This window comes from Peromyscus californicus, unplaced genomic scaffold (assembly GCF_007827085.1).
Source record: "Peromyscus californicus insignis strain IS unplaced genomic scaffold, ASM782708v3 Scaffold_21__1_contigs__length_65335640, whole genome shotgun sequence".
Lineage (NCBI taxonomy): Eukaryota > Metazoa > Chordata > Mammalia > Rodentia > Cricetidae > Peromyscus > Peromyscus californicus.
In genome coordinates, this window is record NW_026294514.1 from 7322418 (window position 1) to 7333830 (window position 11413).

An 11413-nucleotide genomic window follows, 5' to 3' on the forward strand; every position below is an offset into this window, starting at 1 on the left:
TGCCTAGAGAGGGCCTAGGAGGAGAGTAAGCCTTAATAAGAAAAATCCAATTAAATTTTCTCCTGCACTCTACCACATGAAGGTCTGAATAACTTTGAGCATGTGTATGCTTCTTGACCTGAAACTCATCCATCTCCCTGAGGACTTCTGTTCTTGCAGATCATTAGAATAAAATAATCACTCAAGAGATCTTACTGGGCTTAACTACAACTGTGTCAACACCACAATGATTTTGAAGTTATAATAACTAAATAGGTAAGTAGATAAATTATTTATAATTAACTATCATTTCTAGAAAAATTTACTTATGGGTTCTGGTTATTTTGTATCCAGTATCCATGAATTAAAATATGGGGGAAGAGATGATTTGATATAAAAAAAAATCAGTAATGAAGGTGTTTAGATTGAATTTCTAGCCTGTCACATACTGTGACCTTGAACAAATTACTTAACCTCCTGGTGGCTTAATTTCCACATCTAAAGAAGGGTAAATTACCACCTACATTATTTACAGAGAGGTTGAGGATTTACTTAACATAGTAATTAGTAGGACTCTATTATTTTAGTAAAATTCTAACTCCTCTGGAAGTCTACATAGATTTAATTTACGGGAAATCTTAATGCTGAAATTACTACTGATTTTTTTTAAAAGAACTATCCAACTATAAAATTGGCAAATGTTTCCCCTTGGGCGAAATAAATGAGTTTGCTCTGCTATGAACTCATCAGATGACAAGAATAGAGAGTTCAAGTCCACATGAAGAGTCACACAGTAATCAAACACTTTGACACACAACCCATCTCAACTGTAACGTTCTTCACGTCTGTAACCACAGCTCAGCCCATTGCCTTAGAGCACACAGATGGGCCACCAAGGAATCAGAGCCTCCACTTGGGGGAGGGGGATTGTGCTTTTTAACCACTTTACTCAAAAGGAAAAAGAGGAAGAGGAAGAATGCAAAATCCTAATTTTACTAACTGCCTCAGTTAATAAGATCACTGTTGTCTCAATTATTAGGATGCAAACCTCAAGAGCATAAAGGCTTTTGTCTCTTTTCTTCACTACCTGTGCTGGGTAGTATTGTGTCAACTTGACATAAGCTAAGGTCTTCTGAGAGGAGGGAATCTCAATTAAGAAAATGTCTCTTAACTAGTGATTGATGTGGGAGGCCCAGCCCACGATGAGTGGTGCCATCCCTGGGTGGGTGGTCCTGGGTTCTATAAGAATGCAGGCTGAGCAAGCCATGAGGAGCAAGCCAGCAAGCAGTACCCTCCATGGCCTCTGCGTCAGTTCCTGCCTCTAGGTCCCTGCCCTGTTTGAATTCTTGCCTTGACTTCCCTCAGTGGTGGACTGCTGTCACCTGGAAGTGTAAGTTTAAATAAACCCTTTCCTCCCCAAGTTGCCTTGGTCATGGTGTTTCATCACAGCAATTGAGATCTGAACTACCTTTGCTCTATGTCCTAGAATATGCATGAACATGCTAAAAATAAACATTTGTTTAATTGTGAAATTATTCTCAATCATGGGTATGGGACCCTCTTTCTTTGAGTCTTAAAGAAACCACTGAATTTCCCAGAAAACAATTAGGTAAAAAAGCCTCATTCGAGGCTTATCAGATTATATAATGTAAACACATTGAAATGTGTGTTGAGAATATTCAGGAACAGTGTAATGACAGCTCAGAAGCATCCCTACTCATCATCACATCCATTAATAGGTATCACTTGCTATCTATTGCCCACAGCCAAGGTTGGCCTAAGTTATTTTTAAAATATCCTTCTGGTCTCAAGAAGTCTTGCTTTAGACAACAGTATATATTCTTCTTCCTGCTCACCTACCCTACCCACCAGGAAATTTAGAACGTAGGTTCAGTTTGCAAGTAAATTCTTCCTCCTATATAAAGTTTAAAGCAAATCTTTTTTTTTTAAAGATTTATTTATTTATTATGTACACAGTGTTCTGTCGACAGGCCAGAAGAGGGCACCAGATCTCATTACAGATGGTTGTGAGCCACCATGTGGTTGCTGGGAATTGAACTCAGGACCTCTGGAAGAGCAGTCAGTGCTCTTAACCTCTGAATCATCTCTCCAGCCCTGAAGCAAATCTTGAAGCAATCTGTCAGAATGGATCCATGAGTAAGAGCAACCTGAACGCACTGTGTTAGAATAAAAAAAAAATTATCTAGATGTTAACAAATTGACCCAGGTGTCGTGGACATGTGTGGTAGGCTGAAGCAGGGAGATGATCTTTAAAGGCCAGGTTGGGCTGCGCTGCACAGTGCTCACATGTCTTAGAATGGAAGGAGGGGGAGAAGGAAGAGGAGAAGGAGGAGGGGTGGAGTGGAGGGATGGGTGGTGGAGAGGAGGAGGAGGAGAAGAAGAGGAGAAAGGGGAGGAAGGAGGAAGGGAAGAGGGACGGGAAAGAAGAAAAGGAGGAGGCAGAAAATACCACCAAGCTGGAAGTAGAGTCTCCATCTCGCACTGACTGAGCACCCACAAGGGGAGGTGTTTACATTTGCTCACTGAAGAGACCAGGACTCCTTCACCCAAACTGAAAAACAAACAAGCAAATAGACCCTTTAGGGGCCTGTCTAGCTCTAGTCTCAAATTCTTCCACTCAGTCATTGCACTTTATCTGTCCTTTCTCTTTTTTGTGTATGTGGACAGGGCCCAATAAATTATTTTTGCATGCTGAATTCATTTTTTAGCTAGTAAATGATTTCAGAAATCATTTATATGCTATTATTAAAAATACAGAAGAGATTAAAACCAACTCTAAAATGCTTTAAAATTATTACATTCTAAAGTTTAACCTCAGGGTTTGGGTTGTTAAATCCAAAATATGTATGTATTTCTAAAAGATTTCAGAAATCCTAAATAAGAAAAAAAATCAATAGTGTGTCCTGTCTTCATCCTGGGAAGGCGGGCGCACAGGAGATTCTGCACACAGAAGCCTGGGGTCCCTAAGCATTGTTCCCACCACCACAAAACAGTGGCAAAGAGCAGAGGGTAAGCTATGGTTTTAGAGGATTCGAAGGATGCGATGGTTGGAATTATGATCCCCCACCCCACCCCCTCAAAAAACCAGTATGTTTCTGAGCTGTCATCTCCAAGGCTCTCATAGTGGTGAAAAGAACTGACTCTTGCAAGTTGTTCTCTGGTCTCCACATCTGTCCCACAGTAATGAATATGTTCGAACATTGTCTTTGAGTTTCTATTGCAGTGGCAAAACACCATACCAGAAAGCAGCTTGCAGAGGTAAGGGTTTGTTTCATGGTAACTTCCAGGTAACCATCCATCACTGAGGGAAGACAGGGCAGGAACTAACACAGAGGCCATGGAGGGGCGCTGCTTACTGGCTTGCTGTGGCTTGCTCAGGCTACTTCCTTATAGAACCTAGGACCACCTGCCCAGCGGTTACACTGCCCACAGTTATCTGAGCCCTCATACACCAATCACTAAGAAAATATCCCTGCAGGCTTGCCTACAGACCAGTCTGGTGGGAACGGTTTCTCAGTTGAGATTTCCTCCTCCCAAATGACAATAGCCTATGTCAAATTGTTACACACACACACACACACACACCACATTGTAATTTTTAAAACCATTTTAAAGGTGTGTTCCAGGAGCTGGAGAGATGGCTCGGCAGTTCAGAGTACTTGCTGCTTTTTGAGAGGACCTGGGTTTAATTCCAAGTACCCACATGGTAGCTCACAACCGACTGTAACTCCAGTTCTAGAGGATCAATCAGAGGCCCTCTTCTGTCCTCTGGGGACACCAGGCACTCATGTGGTGCACAGTCACATATACAGGCAAAACATGTATACACATAAAATAAAAATTTTAGGAAAAAAAAATGTCCTAACCCTACAAGACAAGAGTGAGGGCTTACTTGGAAATAGAAAATCTTTAACATGACCAAACTGGGATAGACTATATCAGATCAGTGTAAATTCATGAAAGGAAAGACACAGAGACAAGGCCATGTCATGGAGACAGAGATTCGGAATAGCTAGCAGGCAAGGAAGTCAAAGACATAAGTCAACATTTGCGGCTAGGAATGAGGGTCAGGTCAGTGTCTCCCTCAGGGCCCCTAAAGGAACCAGGCCTTCAAATACTTGATCTCCAACTTAAGCCTCCCCAGGACTGTGAAACTGTGAATCATCATTATTCAAGTCTCCCAGTTTGTGGTGCTTTGCTGTGGCAGAACTGGGGGATCAAAGCAGCTTCCGTTTGCCTGTGTCTCTTCCACAACTAAGTCTAGAAATGCTTGATTTGGCTGCGTGGACAGGAAGAGAACGTGACCCCGGTGACGAACCCTCATGAGATCAAGACCATTTCCTCAGTGTCAGCTCCTGGTCTCAAGCCTTACTCATGCATGGCCCCCGTGGGTTCCTTTGAGAGCAGAGTGTGGTTGGCCCATCCTCCCCCATGCTTCCCCAGCATACAGCACAGACTTGTTTTTAAGGGTTTTTCTACTGTCGTTGCAAAGAAATGGGGATTTAGAAATGATTAAAAAGTAATAAAAAAAATTACACATGGTTTTCCTAAGGTGTCATTGAAGTTTTACCTGTTCATGTCACAGGGGACTTGCTCAACAAGGATGCCTGTGTTTGTGTACAGAATCACTTCGTGCACGTTTCTAAACTCAGAGCCTGTCTTGGGCCACTGAACATAAATGGATATGAAAATTTAGTCTCTGCTCTCCAGAGATTATGCTGTATAAAGAGGGAAATGTTTACCCTAAAAAGGACAATGGTTATGAAGAGCAACTATTGATAGTTATTAAGACTGGCATAAATTAGCTGTCATGAACAACCTCTACAGCAAAATGACTGAATTAAGGATTGGAAACTATAGGTGCCTGTCTATTGAGAAGAGGGGGGCGCTCTGAGATGAGTAAGAGTCAGGATATGTCTATATTCACACACAGACATATGCATGTGTAGCTGGAGTTTTCTCCAGTCCTGCCCAGCCCCACGGACTCCACAACCACTTATAACATAATCACTCAGAAGCTCATATTAATTAAACTGCTCGGCCATTAGCTCAGGCCTACCACTGACTCGCTCTTACACTTAAACTCAGCCCACTTCTGTTCATCTATATGTTGCCACGTGTTCCGTGCCTTTACCTGCTGCCTTTACATGTTGCTCCCTGGACAGCAGGCTGGCGTCTCTTCCTCAGCCTTCCTCTTCCCAGAATTCTCTTCTCTGCTTGTCCCACCTATACCTCCTGCCTGGCTACTGGTCAATCAGCATTTTTATTTATCAATCAATCATAGCAACACATATTTACAGCATACAGGACATCCCACAGCAGACATGTTGCAAATACATGGAATGGCAAGGTATTTGCTATGGCAGAGTAACATGAAATGAAATTTAAAACAAATACAAAAACTATTCCATGGAAATATAAAGACAAAAGAAAATGTGCAAAAAATTTAGTTCATAAACTCTTATGGATTCTTCTTAGGTAACCTTCCCATGTGGCTCCATGTATCATAGTGGCTTAAGCATTATCAGTTAAGAGACCCCCCAATATTAGAGAAACCAATCCTTTGCACAAGAGATCAAGAATAGCATTGGTTATAATCCTGAGTTTTACATGGTAACAGCAGGAAAAACAAAAAGAGAATAAAAGTGAAATAGAAATGGTGAGAGAGGAGGCCAGTGGGTTGATTCAGCAGGTAAAGGGGCCTGCTCTTCAAGCCCAATGACCTGGATTCGATCCCCATAGCTCACATCTGGAAGGAGAAAGCAAACTCCCAAAAGCTGTACTTTAACCTCCTCGTGTGCAGTGTGGCACATGTGTGCCTACACACAAAAGGAAACACATTTATGCAAAAGTGCATCGTGTAAAAGTGCATTTATGTGCTTTTCAAACAGGAAAGAGGCGGGCTAAATGCACCTGGGTCAGCAAGTCCATTTGGGTAGTTAGAGCTGAGAGAACTGAAGGATAGCTTCCAGGGTTCTGGTGTTGGCGACAAAAACAGAAGCCTCACAAGAGTGGAGGCAAGGAGGAGAGTGAGTTCCGTGTGGGAATACTAAGAGCACAACTCCCTGGAAGGAAATCCTGGCCAAGTCATCTACTGATACCACAGAACTGGAACTCAGATGACAGACAAGATGGAAGTGAGAGATATGTGAACGACAGCTGAAGCTAAAGAAATAGATAAACTCAGTCAGATGCAGGCATGAAGCAAAGGAAGAAGGAACGTGTGCTGGGAGTGCTTAGAAGCGTAGGCTCTGTGGCCAAGCAGAACCTTAGTCCCATCACTAACTAGCTCTGTTACTTGGGGTACCTTTGCTGTTTCCATTCCCTCAAGAATGAAATACCCCCGGGGCAGTAGTGGCGCCCGCCTTTAATCCCAGCACTCGGGAGGCAGAGCCAGGCGGATCTCTGTGAGTTCAAATCCAGCCTGGGCTACAGGGTGAGTTCCAGGAAAGGCACCAAAACTACACAGAGAAACCCTGTCTTGGAAAACAAAACAAAAAAAATGAAATACCGTGCAAAGTCAAGCTATTTCTGTAAAGTGCTTGAAAGAATGCCTGACCCTTAGCCAATGATCAATATTAAAGGAGGGAGGGAGAGAGGGGAGGGAAGGGGAGAAGGAGAGGGAGTGTGTGGGGGGATGGAGAACATCAAGGAAAGAACTCCAAGGAAAAACAACATGTGTGTAATGACCAAAATGAAGGAAATGAAAAGATGGACTGGGGAGACACTCAGAGTGAGACATCAGAAGCAGCAAGGAGCGCAGGAATCTCAGCGTAGCACCTTCAGGCGAAGGCTGGATCTTCAGAGAGGTCTGAAGAAAGGAAGACAGGTAAGCAGTCTGCTGGCCTGGGACTCAGGTTGGTGGGATGCTCCCAGGCAGTGCGGTGAAGCAGGCAAAGCAGAGGCCCGCTGGAAGGCCACCACACACCCTCCTCGCCAGCCTTCTGCTCTCGACACAGACCTTTCCTTGGAATGAGGGAACAACATGACTGAACATTTCTTCTACTTTGGTCAAGTTCTTGGTGTCTGTGCAAATTTCTCTGGGGCTGAAAATTTAAGAAGATACTACAAATAAACCAAAAAGGTATATTTTATTATATCTCATTCTTTCAGAAGTTAATATCTATACATGTATATTAATAGTATCCATCTAGTACTCTTCCCCTCCAATTTTTCCCAGGTACCCCCCCAAACCATCCCCTCCCAACTTCACATTCTCTTCTTTTTTACATAACCCACTGGGTCTAATTAGTGCTAAGTACATGCACAAGGGTACAGGGCCACCCACCAGAGCATGGGAAATCTACTAGATGCCACATTCTCAAAGAAAAATGTTTCTCCATTCCCCAGACACCATCAACAACGATAGCTCCTTGGTCGATGTGGTGGTTTGAAAGAAAATGACCCCAAAGGGACCGAGTGGCATAATTATTAGGACATGTGATCTTGTTGGATTAGGTGTGGCCTTGTTGGAGGAAGTGTGTCACTGTGGGGGCAGACTTTGAGATCTTCTATGCTCAAGCTACGCCCAATGTTGGAGTTCACTTCCTGTTGCCTGTGGATCAAGATGTAGAACTCTCAGCTCCTTCTCCAGCATCATGTCTACCTGCACATCTCCATGTCCCACCATAATAATGGACTAAACCTCTGAAACTGTAAGCCACCCCAACTAAATATTTTCCTTTATAAGTGTTGCCATGGTCATGATGTCACTTCATAGTAATAGAAACCCTAAGATTGTGGGGGATAGGGCCTCTGGGCAGCCCCCTCCCACTCATACTGGAATTTTGATTGGCTTGATCTTGTGCAAATCCTGTGCAGATGGCCAAAGCTTCTGAGAGTTCACAGCACAAGGCCCTGTCGTGTCCAGAAAACAACATTCCACAGTGCTCCTCACCACGCTCTGGTTTTTACATTCTCTCCACCCCTTTTTCTTCGATGTTTCCTAAGCAGGAATGTGGGGGATGCTAGTGTCCATTTTAGGCAGAGCACCAACAGGCAGCTATTCTTAACTCCTTGGCCAGTTATGAGCCTCTGTATTAACTGATGCCCACAGCACAAAGAAGCTTCTCTGATCAAGATGGAAAGCAGCACAAGTCTATGGGTTATAAACATGAGGCAGTTTGACAACAGGACCATTTATTGAAACAATGGTAGGCTCCCTCTAGGACCTACGAACCTCATCTCCCAATATATTGTTTTAATGATGTTTTTGTCATTCATTTCTTAGCATATATTAAATACATATAATGGGATTCATTATGGCACTTGCATGCATGTATAGGATGTATTTTGCTCATACTGACTCACAGTTATGCTTTACATTCAGTTTTTTAACCACGTTATTAATTTGAACTCCATCTTTAACCATCCTCTGCTCCTTCCCAGGTCCAAAGATAGGAAGGACAATCGAAAATAAAAATGTAAGACAATCAGCTAAGGGCCAGGAGTGATTGGCCCTGGTTGCAGTCTCAGCCCCGGGAGACGGAGACAGGAAGACCTTTACATTCAAGGTCAGTCTTAGTTCTACAGCAAAATGAAGGAGAGGGAGAGAGAATTAACAGAGGAATCTGTCTAAAGAAATTATGAATTTATTGAAGAGGAGCATCCTTGTATGTATTTAAAGTGTACATTCTTGGGCCCTGCTTTTACAGTGGTGGGAGAATTTAGCACATTCTCTATGTTTTGGTGCAAGCAATCCGAGTATCACAGAGTTGATTATGACAAAAGCAGGCACAGACACACACACACAGGCACAGACACACACACACAGGCACAGACACACACACACACACACACACACACACACACACACACACACACACACAAATTAGAAATGAAGCCATTTCTGACCATTGCGGCAATTTCTGGCCACATGGTCTTACAATCTAAAGCAGCAGAGTGTTCTACACATCCTTATGACTGTGCAGTTTTAGCCAGCTCAGGTGGGTCAACATGGAGACAAGCAATATTTTATTTCTTCCGTTAAATCGCCTCCATCCCGAAACTATCTTGAGAGGTTTTAAACACCACACACAAAAGGATTGGGTTTAGCTCTTATCAAAGGTGTGTTTTCACCTTAAACACACTTCAAGTGAAAAATCATTTGTGCTTTATCTTTTTTCTCCCAGTGTTTGGGATGTTGTACAGGAATCCAAATGAAGATGGAGATAATGTTAAAAGCCAGCTTACTGTGCTGGCATATGACTTCCTTTCTATGATTCATAATTGCATTCTTGCACAGCATGTGTTCATGATGACTGTGAGTCCTTTCAGCAGCTACTTTTAAATTCCTTTAAAATGAGAAGCCTGAAATAGTTTCTGTAGGATGTATTTACTGGAACACACTGAAGTGCAGGATTTCTCTGTAATTGGAAGGTTTCACAATCTATTCTTTCCTGCAGACCCAAGGCCTCTTGCATACTAGGTAAGAGCTTTCCCAGGGAGCTATGATCGCAAGTAAAGTCTTCAGTATTTAAGTCTTTCTTCTCACAAGTTATATTGTATGTTGATTTTTTAATTAAAAAGTCTATCAAAGAAAATAATAAATGTTCACTTTTCAAAAGTTAGCACAGCAATGTTTTAAATGCTCACGGTCAAGCATGGAAATAGGTAAATAGTTCATGAGAGAAATACTTAGTCTGTAATAAATTTGAGACAGAAGTGAAGATTTGTGGTCACTATTTACATAGTCACAGGTCTGTTTCAGGCAAATTTGAGGTAGATCAATATTTTTAAATGAGACCACATTTGAGAGCTGAAGGTGTAGCCGGCACACATGTGAGACCTTCAATCCCCAGCTCTGAAATTAATTAACCAGTTAAAAAAGGCAGTGTGTGAGATTTCAAAAAATAATTTTTTTCTCCCGTACTGTCAACCAGACCAAAGCAGTCACAGATGCTAGGCAGTTGCTGTACTGCTGAATTACATCCACAGCCCAATAAACACTGTTTCGTGCCCATCCCCTGGTCATGCATTAGAATATAAGAGATTTGATCTCACAGATGGTGCAGCTTCTTAGGGTGAGATGAGGTTTCAAGAGTCCTGTGTGTCCAGAATATGATAGCTGCACTAAATTGGAGTGGACAGAAAGAAGGACTCCCTTCTTTAAAAATTATATATATATGATATCATATATGTAATATACATACACATTGTGACTATTTCTCTAAACCTTCGTGTGGTGGAACAGGCCTGAGATCCCCACAACTTGGAAGGCTGAGACCAGAAGATTCAGAGTTCAAAGCCAAGCTGGACTTCTCTCTTTCAAAAAACAAAAACAAACAAACAAAAAAAAACCCTTCTACTTACTGTAAACTTGTGGGGTTTTTTTTAAGTATTAAATAAAAAGATTTTTTTTTCTATTGAAACACTCTGTCTCCCTACAAATTAACCACAGTAGTAACTATTCAGTGAATATAACATACAAAAACATTTTATGTATTACACCCCAGATTACACACACGTTCTTTGTCTCACGCACGTGCACAAGCACAGTCATGCTGCACACACTGCTTTTTATCTTGTTGAAAGATATATCTTTAAGATCTTTTCAATCTGCAGATAGAAATCCTCCTCATTCTTTCTTAATTACAAAATATGCCGCTGAATGTCCAAGATAGGAAGCCGTTCTCGAACGGGCACGCATTTGGGTGGTTCCGACAACGCCTGCTAACCCTGCTGCAGTGCGCATGCACGCATGAAGTAGCTATCCAGTGGCTGGGTCAAAGTGTGCACAGATTTGCCACCTGGACAAATTACCCTCTTGATGGACTTGCCGTATTTCATTCCCACATGCTGGAGCTGAAAGCTGCAATTCAAGGTTTCTTCTATTAACACTTCCTTCTACCTGTGGGCAGGAAAGGTGCTCCTCCCAAATACTAGCAAGAACCTGTTGCCTGGAGAATTCCTCCCCAGGGAGACATAAGCATTTACCTCCTCCCCACAAGGTCCCAAGGACAAAGACAAACCCAAGTACAATTCCACCCTGGGGAACCAATGAGTTCCTTGTGATTAAATACAGAGCATGGGTGAGCAGGAGGAGCCTGGGTGACCCCAGAGCAGCCAAACTGGACAGTCTTCACCCCGTGTGGGAAATGGCTTCACCATAGACGCTTAGATGGGTTCCCTTTCAGTTAACCTTCCAGGGCACTGTAGCACCTCTGGAAATACCCCTTAACCCCTGGCCACATGCAATTAGAACAAATTACAAAGCCTGAAATACTGGCTTAAATCTAAGATAAGATTCAGTCAACTTTCCCACGCACTCCTTCTTAGAGGGATGTCAAAAGTCCACAAGCCTGCTCTTTTTTTTTGTTTTTTTTTCATTGTTTTTTGAAATTAGGATATAATTACATCATATCCCCCTTTCCCTTCCTTCTGCTTCCAGCCTTTCCTATATCTCCCTCTTAGC